This window comes from Eriocheir sinensis, chromosome 55, assembly GCF_024679095.1.
Source record: "Eriocheir sinensis breed Jianghai 21 chromosome 55, ASM2467909v1, whole genome shotgun sequence".
NCBI lineage: Eukaryota > Metazoa > Arthropoda > Malacostraca > Decapoda > Varunidae > Eriocheir > Eriocheir sinensis.
Window position 1 is genome coordinate 1,099,715 of NC_066563.1, and position 16,417 is coordinate 1,116,131.

A 16,417-nucleotide genomic window follows, 5' to 3' on the forward strand; every position below is an offset into this window, starting at 1 on the left:
ACGAATCACACAGCAACGATAGCAGCAACAACAACAAAAATATCAACTACAACCACTACAACTTCTACCAAAACTACATACTACAACAGACGTTAGTGATATTGTTATTACTAATCTTACTACTTCTACTATCTACCACCACTACTGCAACTACACTACTACTACTATTACCACTACAACTATGCTACTACTTCTAATCATAATATCACGAATAATGACCATAACAGTAACCCAAACAATACGGGCAATAATAATACCCATAACAATAAGAACAAATAGCCCCCGAGACGCCCACAAGGAAACAAGTGGTTAAAAAAGTTTCTCCTCACACTGACACACAAACAAACAAAACGGGGAGGGAGAGAGCCCAGGAGTTTTATTTCCAACACTTTCTTGCTCCCCCGAGGCCAGCACATACATTCGAGGCGGAAGGAATATATGGAAACAGCGAATAAACGGCGCTATTCATTATTTTCTTGTTGGCGGCACGAGCCCTTTAACACACACACACACTCACACACACACACACGCTCTCACTCGCGCCGGAGAAAGGGCAAACAAGGCGTCCTTTTACATTCTTTTCCTCTAAGCTCACATGCGGTATTTGTTTTCACCTTTTTGTCGGTCCGCAGTATACGAAAACACAACTTTAAAGGAACAACAGAGAGGTCAGTGAGGAGAGAGGGAGGAAGGGAGGGAGCGGGAGAGAAAAGGAAAGAGAAAGAAGGCGAGGAGAGAGAGTTGGAGAGGCACACAGACAAAGAAGACGAGGAAAGAGAGAACTGGAGAGACAGACAGAGAAGACTAGGAGAGAGAAGGAAGTAGAGGAGGAGAATCAGCAACAGAGAGGTCAGAGATAAATGAGGCAAATGGAGAAGAGAGAAACAAATGACGGAGATGAAAGTAGGAAGAGGAAAGGAAAGAGGAGGTAGGACGAAACAAAGAAAATGATTTAGAAGAAGAGCGAGAGAGGAAACAACAAAGATCGGAGAGAAGTGAGAGAAAGAACCGGAGACAGACAGACAGACAGACAGACGAGAGAGATGAAGATGAAGAACTAGTAAGAGGAGGAGAAGAATGTAGAAAGAAAGAAAGGAAAATGACGAAGAGGAGCAGGAGAAAAAAAAAACAGGAGAAAGGTCAGAGAGGAGAGAGGGAAAGAGAGAACCAGAGACAGGCAGGCAGACAAGAAAGATTAATATGAAGAAAGTGGGAAGAGGAGGAGGATGTAGGAGGAGAGGAAGAAGGTGATGACGAAGAGCAGCGAGAAAAGATCCAAGAGAAATGTCAAAGAGAAGAGGAAAAGAGAGAACCAGAGACTGACAAAGAAACAAGGAAGATGAACTAGGAAGAAGAGAAGAAGGATAAAGAAAAAAAAATGGAAGAAAGTGAAGAAGAATAGAAGCAAGAAGAACAGAGAGGTCAGAGAGGAGGAAGAGAAAGGGAAAGAGAGCGAGCGAGCAGGATAGACAGGCAGACAGACGGACGGACGGACGGGAGACCAGGAAGGAGGAGGAGGAACAACGATGAGAGGAAGCAGACGACGAGACTTCTCTAAGACGTCGCTGATGAAGATATGGCTAATGAATCGTAAACTTTCATTGTGGCGAGATTTGGCAACCTCACGGCATTCATTAGGCCACCAAGAATGTTATTAAGCAACCCGACGTTCTCTCCAGCAGCCGCCGCCACCACCGCCGCCGCCGCCCCCTCGCTTAAGTTTTTTCCTCTCTCCTTTTTATCCCTGGTGATTTTTTCCGCCTCCTGCTTCCTCTTCGCCTTCCGCTTCCCCGAGAAAATAATAATGAAGAGAAATATGTAGAAAAAAGATGGAGAGGAAGAAACCTGAGCGTTGATGGTGAATGAGAGAGAGAGAGAGAGAGAGAGAGAGAGAGAGAGAGAGAGAGAGAGAGAGAGAGAATGGTGTCAGATTTTCGTTCATTTTCGCGGCAAACTTTCGTCGTGAGCCTAATTACGTTATCGTGTTCGCGCTTCATCTCCGTAATTATCGAACGAATGCGTTAATATATTCACGTGTTCGCCCTGTCTTTCGATTTCTGTTTACAAAGAGTGACCTAAAATATACCGTTACTTTTACTTTGCTTTCTCATTTTAGAACTTGCTGAAAGACATAACATAATAAATCAACACTGTCATTGTTATTCTACTTTTATAACTGGCAAAAAATTACCCCAAATATAATTATCATCATTTTTGGTATGTTTTCCTACTTTATATGATGCAGAAAACGGATTAAAATGATCAGTTGAATGCTTTGATATATTCACATTTTCGTGTTCTTTTTATTTCATAACTTGCAGAAAATGGCCTACAATATATTTCTCAACCCATTCGCATTGCTTTCTATTTTTTTGTTGAAGATAATGGACAAAATTTATCAACTGAATGCTTTTTTTTTTTTTTACAGCTAAGGAAACAGCTCAGGGCAACAAAAAATGATGTAAAAAAAAAAAGCCCGCTAATCGCTGTTCCCTTAAAGATATAAGCAATAAGTGGCCAAAAGAGAGGTCAACTTTTTGATACATGAACGCTTTTGCTTTGTGACCTTTTACATATAACTTGCAGAAAATGATCTAAAATATGAGTCCTTTCCTTCTCTTCCTGCTTTATAACTCACGGAGAATGGCCTAAAATTACAGAGCGAATACTTTGATATTCACATTTTCGTTTTCTGTTTCTACTTCATATTTTGCAGGGAATGATTTAAAATATATCATCCCTGTCGCTCTATCTTCCTACTTTACAGCTCTCAGAAATGGCGTCAACGAATCAAGCGAATGTTTTAGTGCGCCAACGCTTCCGCTTCGTCCTTCTACTTTAGTGCTTGCAGAAAATTATTTAAAATGTGTCAACACTTTCGCTCTGCCTTTCTTCTTTGCAACTCAGAAAATGGCCTAAAATCATTGAGCGAGTGCTGTGATATATTTGCACCTTCCCTTTTTCTCTATTAGCGAGCTTTTTTTTCATATTTGTTTCCTTTTTTTAACGCCCTTGAACTGACTCCTTTGCTGTAAAAAAAAAAAAGTGGAAATTGATCCAGAATATGCTAATCATTTTGCATTGTCTTTCTGTTTCATAACTCTCAGAATACGGTCTAAAATATCGAGCGAGTGTTTTAGTTTATCAATGCTTTCGCTCTGTATTTCTACTTTAAGACTCACAGAAAATGATTTAAAGTACACCAAAATGTGGCAAAATCTCTCCTAAAATAAACGACTGTCAATATGTGGCAAAAAAATGGCCTAAAATTATCGACAGAATGGTTTGATATATTTTCACTTTCGTTTTGTCTTTCTAATAATTGCAGAAAATGGTTTAAAGTATATCCGACCTTTCGCTGTCTCTCTATACCTCTGAGAAATGGCCAAAAAATATCGACCGAGTGTTTTAATATATCATCAACCCTTTCGCTCTCTCTCTCTCTCTCTCTCTCTCTCTCTCTCTCTCTCTCTCTCTCTCTCTCTCTCTCTCTCTCTCTCTCTCTCTCTCTCTGTCGACTTTATAACTCCCTAAAACTCCCTAAAACAGTCGACACTCCAAACGGCGCTCGCTCTGGCCATTCCCGCCTCGAGTCCCGGCCAGTCCGCCAGCGTAAACTCGCGTGACTTTCCTAATGATCGAATAAAACGAGTTTATACGTGCGTTCATTAGAGAATTTATGCCTAGATTAGCGAATTTATGGATTAAGATGGACGCGTTTCGTACCTTCTCGCCGGGAATTATCATGAGGCATAGTTTATCACCGTAATTTCACCTTCTCTCCCTAATTACCGATTGATTACGAGTGGCCTCATTTATTCGTCGATCGAGAGCGTGACTAACGACCAAAAATGTGAAATGCGAGGAAGGCTGTCCAGTATTTCCCTCTGACTTTATTCCCTGTAATCGATCAAAGAGAAATAAGAGCTCAGTCATTACTCAAGATTTTTTTATTTGTTGTTCGTAGAGGCTTTAATAACGTCTTTCCAACAACAAGAATAAAAGAGTTCTCATTCGTAGAACAAGTATGATTATAAAACATTACCATGTGTTTAAACCTTGGACATAAACTAATGTAAACGATACAGTATTTTCAAGCTTTAAAATAATACAGAAAAGCAATCCCGCGCCACAGAGAAACGTTAGTCATTCAGAAATTCATGACTCTCAACCTCGCTTCCCTTTCATTCTCCTGAACCTCACGCGAGCTCATCAAGAGACGCATGGAGTCCCTGATCCCGGCCCTCACCCTCTGTGTTATCTTTTTCGAGAATACGGCAGGAGGTGGGCGCCGGGCCGAGCCTCACTCCGCCACCAGAGACTCGGAATGGTTGGCGATGAAAACACAGGGACCGAAATTTTGTTACGAGAAACTGAGGCGAAATGAGGACAGTGAAAAAACTCGCAACAAGTTGATCCTCCATAGAAAATAATATTATACTCCCACCGTAGAACTCTTAGAAAACTTACTGCATAGAAAACATAGAAAAACATAGAACGTAGAAAAAAAAACAGAAAAAAAACAGAACACAGAATAATAGAAATTAGAAAATGTAGAAAATATAGAAAAGAACAAAATACAGAAAACAAAAAAAACTGAAAAGGACAAAACCGGAAAAAATAGACAACAGTAAAAAAAAAAAAAAAAAAAAAAAAAAAAAAAAAAAAGAATTAAAAACAAACAAACAACAACAGAAAAACATAGAACACACAAACAAAGAAAACAGGAAACAGTATAATCCTCCGAAGAAATTGATCGTATACATAGAAAAAAAAAATTTAAACAAGAGCGTATAATACATTTTTTCAAGAGTTTTCCAATTTGTTCCTCAGGTGCCACAGAAGGAAGAGCATCGTACTGCATACATAGTTATTTTTGTTTTGCGAGGGTCGGGGTTCAAAGGTGCGTCTCCTTTTATATGCATTACTGGAGGCTGTCTAAAGAGGATAGCCGAGGTGCGCGGGGACAGCGGGGAAGCCAGGGAGGGCCGCACGAGAGCTGATACACACGGGGATATGCGACTCGCCTTCTCTACTTCTCGAGGGATCAGAACACTACATTGGGGAGGACACGACAACAGTAACAAAAACAACTCTATTTCATTTAATTATTTCTGTCGTTACTGCTGGTATTCATTTTCTTATTTACTTTTTTTTATATATATTTCTTTTTTCTTCACCTACTAGTATTCCTCCTCCTCTTCCTGTTTTTCCTTCTCTTTCTTTTCCTCCACCTTGTCCTCCTCCTTCTCCTCCTATTACTACTACTACTACTACTACTACTACTATTACTACTACTGCTATTACTACTATTACTCCTGCTACTCCTCCTCCTCCTCCTACTACTTCTACTACTACTACTACTACCACAACCACCACCACCACCACAACCGCCGTCGCCACTACCTCTACAAAAACTCATACAAAACTTTCCCGTCACCTGGTCGGTCCGCGCACCTGCATGGTATTTGGGGAGGAAAATTCGTCCATACTTGAGACCTTTTTGGGCCCAAGTTTCGCCCTGAAGCCGCGTATTCTCGGCGGCGGGAAATATTTGCTCGACTTTCTCCGGCCAGACGGAAACATTCGGAGGTTTTATGCTAAACCAGAAAACAAGGAAGGGGAGGGAGGAGGGAAAAAGGAGCTGAGGGAAGGGAGGGAATAAGGATGGGGGAAGGAGTGAGAGACAGGGGATGGGATGAGGCAAAAGAAGAGAGGGGGAGAGAGAAAGATATAGAGTGAAGAAAAGCGAAAACAAGGAAGGGAAGGGATGCGGGAAGAAGGAGCGAGGGAAGGGAGGGAATAAGGATGAGAACGAAGTGAGAGACAGTGGAGGGGATGATACTAAAGAAGGGAGAAAGAGAGAGTGAGGGAGAGAGGGATATAAACTGAAAAAAGGCGAGGAGCAAGACAAAGAAGCTGAAGGAAAGGGAGAGAATAAAGTTAGAAAAGAAATGAGATACAGTGGAAGGAATGAGGCGAAAAAGGGAAGAAAAGAGAGAGGGGGAAAGAGGGATATGAACTGAAGGAAAGCGAAAACGGGGATAAAAGAAGGAGTAAGAAAGGGGAGCTGAGAGAAGGCAGAGAATAAGGATGAGATAGAAGAGAGAAACAGTGAGATGGAAGAAGGTAGAGAAAGGGAAAGGGGGAGAGAGGAATGTGAAGTGAAGGAATGCAAAACGGTGATAAAAGAGGAAGGGATGAGAAAAAAGGAAGAAAAGAAGGAAGTAGAGGTAAGGGATGAGATTAAAGTTGTGTGCTGGTGGAGACGAGTCGAGGAGCTTTGGCATTCTTATTTTTTTCTATTTTGCTTATATATTTTTTCTCACCCTCTACTTCCTCGTTAATTTATTTTTATTTTTATTCAGCTTCCTGTGAGTTATGATCAACTTCAAAGTTCATAATTTCCACCCCTCAAAGAGCAATACAATGCATGTAGTAAGTGTTTGCTTAATTAGTCATCGTAAGTAGTTTTGAACAATAAGGTGCTCAGAGATTATTGCTGTTGTTACCATCAAGTGCTACTGTTATCACTTTTATCATTATTATCATTATTATTATTATTATTATTATTATTATTATTATTATTATTATTATTATTATTATCATTAGTAGTAGTAGTGCTATTTTTGTTATTATCATTACATCATTATTTTTTGTATTAATATCTTCCCTATTACTACTACATAATTTTAATACTCACTCTTTCGGCGTCTCTCAATGTCCTCTGTTTGCAGGAGTAGCACCTGCAGGCTTTCTTGTATCTACTATTTGTCCTTGATCAGCCTCATTTACTGTAAAATAGAAAAAGTACTATTAACCAAAACACCAACTACACCAATATTACTGCAACTATTATTACTACGTATTACTAATTCATTAAATCACACTTCCACAGCAATCAGTATCACCATTTCAATCCCCTCTCTGCGAAGCGAGCGTGAATACATATGCAATGACGGTGGCTGCGAGGCTTGGATTCTGCATAAAAAGAGAGTGGGAACGATCTGCCCCGCCGGGAAATGATACACGAGGGCTTCTACTCTCAGGGGCTCTGGGCTCGCACAACGCACATTTCCGAAGACCACGAAGGAGATTAGTCGGGTTCTCACGTGCTTTTTCATTACATTCATGGTGGAGAAGTCTTGCCCAACTATAGCTAGGGTCATAAAACTATCCACGCACATACCTGCAACCTCTACGAAAGCCTTATATAATGAGTGTGTGAGGCCCCAATTCTAAGACGCTTTCATCTCTCATAATATATTTCCAAAGGGTACAAAGAAGATTAGTCTGGTTCCCATGATCTTTTCTGTACATTCATGGTGCAGAGGCCTTGTTTAACTATCACTATTACTACTACTACTCATAAAACTGCACGTGGAAACTCGCAACCTCTACGAAAGCCAAATCAAATGGGGGGAGGGGGGGGGGGGGTAGCTCCAAAATGTTTAAAGATTTGGGCTTCACTCTCACTGCTGGGCTGCCGAAGGTCACGTGGACTGAGCATTCACTAAACACGGCGAGGAGGAAAACAAACACGTGAATAAATGAATAGTTAGGGAAATGCAGTCATACATAAGCAAGTACGAATATAGATAAGCACATTCACTGCTGCTACCAAGTCCTGCATGGATATATAAAAATGAAGTATATGTTATGTAGTGGTGAATGTATATAGATTATGAAAATAAAAGGGAGGAAAAGGAGAAGGAGGAGGATCAGAAGGAGGAGGAGGAGGAGGAGGAGGAGGAGGAGGAGAAGGAAGAAAATAAAAAAAGAAAGAAGAAAAATAAAAAGAAAAGGTGATGATGAAATAGAAGACAGAAAAAAAAGGAAAAAAGAAAAAAGAAAAAGAAAGCGAAAGACACGTAGAATGAACAAAGAGAAAATCCAAGAAAAATGGAAAAAACAAAAATCAGAGAACAAAAACAAGAAACACACACATGACCACGAAAGCCGAAGAGCTATATCAGAACAAAGAATAATAAATATTAACAACAAAGCAAATGAAGAAGATAACAAACGCCAACCAGAAGAACAAGAACATAGTCGAGAAATACAGATAATCCAGAGGGCATTACAACCTTACCTATTGTTTTTCTCACTCCAAGAAGCCTCCCCTGCTTATGTCCTGCGGCGGGGAGGAGAAACTGAAAGGGCAGGCTGAGCGAGGCAGGGAGGGGAAAGAGCATGGAGGGAGAGGAGGGGAGAGAGGGGATATGAGGGAGAGAAGGGGGAAAAAAGAAGGGTTATAAAAGAAGAGAAAATGGGGAGATACAGAGGAGAGATAATGATGAGGAATGAAGGGAAGGATGGGAGAAAGAAGGGAAAGGAGAAGAAAGGAGGAGTAAGGAGAGAGAGAGAGAGAGAGAGAGAGAGAGAGAGAGTTCGTCCGTGTTCGTGTGCGTGTGTGCGTGTGTGCGTGTGTGTGTGTGTGTGTGTGATGGAGATGCAGGCAGAGGGGCTAAGACAAGGAAGACAACAACAAGTGACTGGAAGAGCAATCGGAATGGAGAGGCACTTCGGGAAATGACGGAGGCTTTCTCTCTCTCTCTCTCTCTCTCTCTCTCTCTCTCTCTCTCTCTCTCTGCCACCCTTTCCTTTTCCTTCGTCCTTTCTTTCTTCTTCTCTTCTTCCATTCAATTCGTCTTCCTTTCAGTTTCTCCTCTTTTCCATTCATTTCCTTCTTCTGCTTCTTCCTTTTCTTCTTCTTCTTCTTCTTCGTCTTCATTTCCTTACATTATTGCTTTTGCTGATGCTGTTTTTCCTTTTCTTCTCATTCTTTATTTTCTTTTATCATCTCGCTTTCCCTTTTCTCCTTCGTCCTTCCGCTTTCTCCATCCCTCCTTTTGGTATCTCCTTTTTCCTTTCCTTTCCCTCCTTGCTCCTTGTCTCTGATTCATTTGTTTTCCTTCATCGACGCTCGGAAGGAGGAGTCTTCGGCGCACTTTACAGCTCGCAGGAAGATTTGAAGCCTTGTTAGAGGGCCAAGTGGAGGAGTCTCAATGATGGTTCGTTTGCTGAAGACTTTTCCAGGCACTCTGCGTAGCTTCTTCTTCTTCATCTTCTTCTTCTGCTTGTGGTTCTGCTTGTGTTTCTTCTTCGTCTTTTTCTCCTTCTTCTTTTTCCTCTTACTTTTTCTTTCATAACTTCCTCCTCTTCTCGTCTTCTGCATCTTCCGTCTTTCTCCTCTTCCTGTCATTATTGCTTTTGCGAATCCTCCACTTCCTTTTTTCTTCTCTACATTTTCTTTTTCTTCTTTTCCTTGTTTTCTCGTGTTTTCCCTTCTCTTCCGTCTTTCTGCATTTCTCCTTTTTCCTCCTATTCCTCCTTCGCTTTGTTTTGATTCTTCCTTTTCTCCTGTTTACTCCTTCTTTTCATCTTTATCTCTCTGTCTCCTTCCTCTACTTTGCTCCTTCTCCTCATCCTCCTCCCATTATCCCCCATTTCTCTACTTTTACTCTTCTTAATCCATATTTTTCTCCCTTTTCTTCTCCCCTTCTTCCATTTTCACTCCTATATTTCCTCAACAGTTTTATATCTTTCTCCTTTCCCTCCTCTTTACATCGCATTCTTTTCCTACATCTTCTACCTTTCTCATCCCCTCCTCCTCCTCCACCTCTTTCTCTTCTTCCAGCGCCATTGACCAGTCATGTACGAGGCAGGAGACCCAACAGGCAGCAGTGAGCGGCGTCCACCAAGGTCTTAAGCTGAGGCAGGATTGAGAAGCATCAGGACGTTATGCAAACCTACAACTTGATGGCTCCTCACTCATCGCTGGCCGCCGGCACTGTTGCTCTTCCTCCTCCTCCTCCTCCTCCTCCGGCTTCTTCTCTCTTCCTACCTCTCGTCTTCTTCCTGTTATTTTTTCTACTCGTTTTCGTTTCTTTTTTTTTCTCGTCCTCTTCTTCCTGTTATTGATTCTCTTCTTCCTTGTTGCTTCTCCTATTTCTATCTCTCGTTCTCCTCTTTTTATGCTTCTACTTCTCATCTTTCCATTTCTCCTTCTTCTCCTCTTTCATTTTACTGTTCTCTTTTGCTTCCTTCACCATTTAATTCTCATCGTTTCTCCTTCTCCTCTTCCTCCCTCCCTTCTCCTCTCACTTCGTCTCCTCTTTCTGCTTCTGTTTCTTAACCTTACACCTTTATGTTATCTGCGTCTACGTGAACTTTTGCTCTTTTCCTCTTCCTCCTCTTTCTACCCCTTTCTCTCCTCTCCCTATTCCTTTTCATCCTCCTTTCCCCACAATTTACTTCTCATTCTTCTCCTCTTCCTCCTCCTTCTCCAGCTTCTCTATTACTTCTCTTTCTCTTTCGTCCAGTTTCTCATTTTTTCTTCAAGTATCACTACATCTGCTTCTCCACCTTCTCCTCTTTCATCTCCTTCCTCTCAGTTATGCTTGCTTTTCTCCTACCTCTTGTGTTCCTTCTCCATCTCCTTGTATTCTCCTCCTCTTCTTCCTCCTCCTCCTCCTCCACCGCCTCCTTCTGCTCCTCCATCATCTCCTTGTGCCAACTCCCCAACGTGTCTCCTTCTCATAATTGATTTACGTGTACAGAAAGCCGAGCTGAACAATAGTTGTGTGATGACTGTGCAGCGGCGAGGGTTGCCGTGCCGGGGAAGGTGGTAGTAGTGATGGTGGTGTTGGTAATGGTGGTGGACGTGGGGATGGTAGTGAAGGTGATGGTGACAGTGATGGTGCTGACGGTAATGGGAGTCGACTGAAGTAATGGTAGGGTAATGGTTTATAAATGTGCTCTCTGTTTAGTCTTTGTTTAGAAGGTTCGTGTGTGAGAGACGAGGAATATAAACAAAGATGAAGGTCGTGTGGTGATGGTGGTGAAGGTGATGACGGTGGTGATGATGATAATAGGAATAAGTCGAGTGGAGTAATGGTGTGATGGTCTGTTTGTGTGTTTGCTTTGGAAGGATCGTGTGTGGCAGAGTCGTGGAATATAAACAAAGATGGAAGGCCGCGTGGGTGTATCTCCGCCTCACCGCTCTTGCGTAACTGTTGTGTAATGGTTGCGTAACTCTCACCGCTGAATGAACACGGTTAGGGTGCGTGTGTGTGTGTGTGTGTGTGTGTGTGTGTGTGTGTTACAGTCCTTCCATACCTGACAGGCCGCGAGGCTCTCCATTATGAATTCGTAATCAAAATATCTATTAGATTCAATTTCGTTATCAAATATTTTCCCCGTGACATTTTTTTTATAACTACATGTTGAATTAATATTTTTCGTTACAGTCTGCAACGTTTGAATATGATTAATATTATCACTCAGACTATCATTGCTGTTTTTGCTGCTTTTACATTAATAACTTCACTTTTTTTTATTTTCATAATGTTTGGCAATTATTATTATTATTATTATTATTATTATTATTATTATTATTATTGTTATTATTATTATTATTATTATTATTGTTATTATTATTATTATTATTATTATTATTATTATTATTATTATTATTATTATTATTATCGCTTTCCTTTATGAACATTCCATACAAAACTAATGACTTCAATACACCCTATTATTAGCTATTTCTACCGACTGCTATTATGCCACTCTTGCAACTACCACTAAGACTATCACTACTACTACCACGGCTACTACTACTACTACTACCACAGCCAGATATAGGAACACCATCCCTACTACCACACCAGCTATTTCTACCTCTGGTCTGTTGGTATTGGCCAAGCTAAACATTCCCTCTACAGGTCAGGCCATTGCTCACTTCCGCCCTCTGTCGGCAGGCGTCAGAAACATATGTCTGGGATAACAAGGCTCTTCATTAGTCTTCCTGTCTCTACCTGCCTCCTCCCTCTTCCCTCCCTTCTCTCCTTACCTCCCTCCCCCCCTCCGATCCCTCGCCTTATGTACGCCTCACTGCCTCCTCTCCATCCCTTTCCCTCCCACCTGCTCTCCCTCTATCACGGGGGGGGGTGGGTGGGTGGGAGAGAGAGAGAGAGAGAGAGAGAGAGAGAGAGAGAGAGAGAGAGAGAGAGAGAGAGAGAGAGAGAGAGAGAGAGAGAGAGAGAGAGAGAGAGAGAGAGACTGTGTATGTGTGTAAAGGGTTGCAGGCATAAGAGTTAATCCCATGAAAGGTTTTTGTTCAGTATCTTGTTCGTGCGTGCGTGTGTGTGTGTGTGTGTGTGTGTGTGTGTGTGTGTGTGTTACCGTGTCGGTGATGCAATGGCTCCGCTCAGTACTTTGTGAAATGTGTGAAAAATATATATTATTACACGCATTTCGTCCTCTGAAACATTTCCCCGCGCCCTAATCTACCCAACAGACGCCAAAACATAAGAACATTATTTCTATCCTGTTTTCCATAAAACTCGCAACACACACGCGGGCTGTTTTCCGCGTACGTGATATAAGGCTGAAACACGCATAAAAAAACACTGGCACCCCAAAAAACACCCGGAAATCATAAAAAAAAACAAAAGAACAGAGGAAAACAACGCAATGAGAATACAAGGAAACCAGCGTAGTGTGAAACTGGATGCAACAGCGACAGAAAAACACAATACCCAGAAAATCACCTTTAAAAACACACACACACACACACACACACACACACACACACACACACACACACGGGGACACACCAGAAAACACACACACACACACACACACACGGGGACACACCAGAAAACACACACACACACACACACGGGGACACACCAGAAACACACACACACACACACGGGGACACACCAGAAACACACACACACACACACACACACACACACACACACACACACACACACGGGGACACACCAGAAAACACACACACACACACACACACACGGGGACACACCAGAAAACACACACACACACACACACACACACACGGGGACACACCAGAAAACACACACACACACACACGTGGACACACCAGAAAACAAGGCCAAAAAAACAACACAAGCAGGACCCCGCGCCATTATGCACCAGACCTTACAAAGAAATGGACGTCCCGTGGATAAACATATTTTTTCCACCCAACAAGATAATCATGGCGTAATTCCTATTCCCTTTCATCCACATGCATATTCATGGCCAAAGTCCACTTCTTCCCTAACCCCCTAACTCTTAATAACATTTCTGACGTGAGGGAAAAGAGAGAAGGGAGGAAAACAGGGAGAGAATTGGAGGAAGGGAGGGGGAGAGGAAGGACGAACTAGCAAGGAAGGAAAGGAATGGAGAAAGGAAGATATTGCAGTTACGAAAGGAGGAAAAATAGAAGGAAAGACAAAGAAATATGAGAGGAAGGAGAGAGAATAAAAGAGGAGAAAGACAAAAGGATGGGAGAGTAATGGAGGGAGGGGTAGAGGGAGACAGATAACTAGATAGGAAAGAGAGGAGAGAGGGAGGCATTGCAATTACAGAAGAAGAAGGAAAGATAAAGAAACGTTAGGAGAAGGACAGAGGGTGGAGGGAAAACAGGGAAAGGAAGGGAATGGAGAAAAAGGAGAGAACTAGCAAGAAAGGAAAGAGAGGGAGGTATTTCAGTTACGAAAGAGGAAGGAAAGATAGAAGGGAAGACAAAGAAACATGAGAGGAAGGAGAGAAGAGGGGAGGAAAACTGGGATAGGAAGGAAAGAAAGGAGGGAAGGGAGAGGGAGACAGGGAACTAGCAAGGAAGAAAAGAAAGGAAAGAGAGGTATTCCAGACACGAAAGGGGAAGGAAAGATAGAAGGAAAGACAAAGAAACATGGAATTAGGAACAGAAAGAGAGAGAGAATGAATAAACGGATGATAAAGAGAAATGTATGGACAGAGAATAGGATGGAAGGAAGAATATATATGAAGGAGGATACAAGGAAAGACAGAGAAACATGGAAAGAGGAAGAATAGAAAGACAGAGAATACAAGGATGAGAAAGACAAATGTATGGACAGAGGATAGGAGGGAAGGAGGAATACAAGGAAAGTGGGAGGAGGGAGAGAGGGAAAAATAGGACTAAAAAATGTAAAGGAGAGCGCTGGAGAAGGCGAGGGAATGGAAATGATGTGGGTCCGGGAATAAGACAAAAAAAAAGCGGAGGAAATAGAGGAAGAGAGTGTACAAAAAGGAGTCCCAGAGAGCAAGGTATTCTTTGGAGGGTAAAAAAAGGAAAATGAGATAAGGGTAAGAAAGGGACGAAGCAAAGACCATGAAAGGGGAAAACAAGGGTGATGTTTATTTATTCATTTATTTAGAGAGAGATAGAAGAGATAAAGGAGATAAACAATGACAGTTGCAGAAAAAAATACATAAATAAAAAAATAAAGAGGAAAACGGGATAAAAATTAAACATGAAAACTCCCTTACTTTTCCTTTCCCTTCTCTTCCCTTCCCTTCTCTTCTCATCCCTTCCTTTCCTTCTCATCTTTGTCCTACCCAGCCTTTTCCTTCCCTTCCCTTTCTTTTCCCTTCCCTTCCCTTCCCTTCCCTTCTCTTCTCTTCTCATCCTTTCCTTTCCTTCTCATCTTTCTCCTGCCCTGCCTTTTCCTTCGCTTCCCTTTCTTTTCCTTCCCTTCCTTTCACTAATTTTCCTTCTCAGCCCTGTCCTTCCCTTCCCTGCCATTCCCCTCCCTGGCTCTCCTTACCCTCCCCTTTATTTCTCTCACATGCCCTTCCCTTCCTTTCCTTGTCGTGTTCTGACCTGCCCTGCCCTTAACTAATCTTCCATGCCCTGCCCTTAACTTCTCTTCCCTACCCTGCCCTTAATTTATCTACCGTTATCTTTTCTTTCCTGCCTTACCCTTCCCTACCCTTAACTTCTCTCATCTCCCCTGTCCTTATCTTCATTGCCCTTTCCTGCCCTGCCTTGCCCTTTCTAGCATGCATTTCAGCGGCAGCCAAAGAGCCAAGACTCATAACCAGGCTCGTGGCTCCATTACTTTGATCACAACCACCTCCCTCGCCACCTGTGGCTGGAATATAGAGCACCATCTGGATACTCTCTTGTATAAATCCTCGGGCCAGCTGGATGGAGGAGGAGGAGGAGGAGGAGCGGGATGGGGATGGTTTAGGACCGCGAGGGGGAGAGGAAGGTTATGTAGGAGGAGAAGGGAAGAAGTAACGCAGTGTATCCTTGGTTGGTTTTTAAAAGGTAGCAGCAAGAGCCTTACTTCTGCTTCGCGCTGTGTGTGTGGACGAGAGTAATGTGCCGCATAATACCGGGCGGCAAGACTACAGCAGCATCGTGTGTTAGGGAGCAGTGTAAAGTTAAATGTATTCTTCCATTATTAAAGTTAAATGTATTCTTGTATTATATATGTAAAGTCTGTTGTTGCATTTCGTTGTGTTATTGATGTAAACTTGTGTGTTCGTTTATTATGAGTGTAAATTAAGTGCATCTATTATTTTTTTCTTGGAGTAAAGTCAATGTATTTTCGTATTATTAACTATGATAAAATAATATAAACACATCTTTTTTTTTACAGCAGGGGAGACTGTTCAAGGGCGTAAAAAAGAAAGAAAACAATAATGAAAAAAAAAGCCCGCTACTTACTGCTCCTTCATAGAGTACAGAGGAGTGGACAAAAGGAGAGGTCAATTTCTACAAATATAATTATACCAGAAAACAGAAAAACAATATAAATGGAGGTAATATTTCTCGGGCAGCAAAAAAATAAATAAAAATATAAAACCGCCTCGTGCACAGTAAAAAAAACAAAAACAAAAAACTGTTGTTGAGTAAAAGTGCAAAATGCTATCAACACAACAACACACACATAAGCAAAGCAACACATTGATAACACAACACAACACAAACATGAACCGAGAACTACAGACGGAACTATTACTAATGGGGGCTCGTGAGAAGAACAGAGCAAACATTAGAACAAGAGAACAAGGGAAAAGTGAACATAACACCCAATTTGCAGGCGCCAGAGCGAGCAGACAAACAGGCGAGATCAGGACTGAGCGAAAAGAGCCATTGTCCAGCGAAAGGGGGGAGGGGGAGGAGGAGGAGGAGGAGGGGAAGGGGAGGGGGTAGGAGGAGGGGAAATAACCGTGACTGCAAGTGATGATGGTGATGGTGATGGTAGTGAAGTTAGCAGTGTGTGTGTTTGTGTGTTTGTGTGTGTGTGTGTGTGTGTATGTGTGTGTGTGTGTGTGTGTGTGTGTGTGTGTGTGTGTGTGTGTGTGTGTTTTACTTATTTTCAACACAACATAATTCCTGCAAAAAATAAAATACAAGAAAACATAAACTACAATTCCTACAAAAAAATACAGTATAAGAAAAAATAAACAACAATTCCTACAAAAAATACAGTAAGAAAAAAAAAATACATTATTCATATAAAAAATACAATATGAGAAAACAACAACAACATAATTCCTACAAAAAAATTCAGCATAACAAACAAAAAACACAATCAACAAACAATCAACAAACAAAACAAAA

General features: G+C 41.7%; 1 long non-coding RNA gene across 1 annotated transcript in view; it reads right to left on the reverse strand.

Moving 5' to 3' along the window:
* The window catches only part of LOC126983842 (uncharacterized), a 100,126-nt gene that overhangs the window by 56,020 nt on the left and 27,689 nt on the right, over positions 1-16,417 (reverse strand). Inside the window, exon 2 of the long non-coding RNA XR_007736263.1 lies at positions 6,704-6,794. This is a non-coding gene — a long non-coding RNA (uncharacterized LOC126983842). The remainder of the gene's footprint in view (positions 1-6,703; positions 6,795-16,417) is intronic.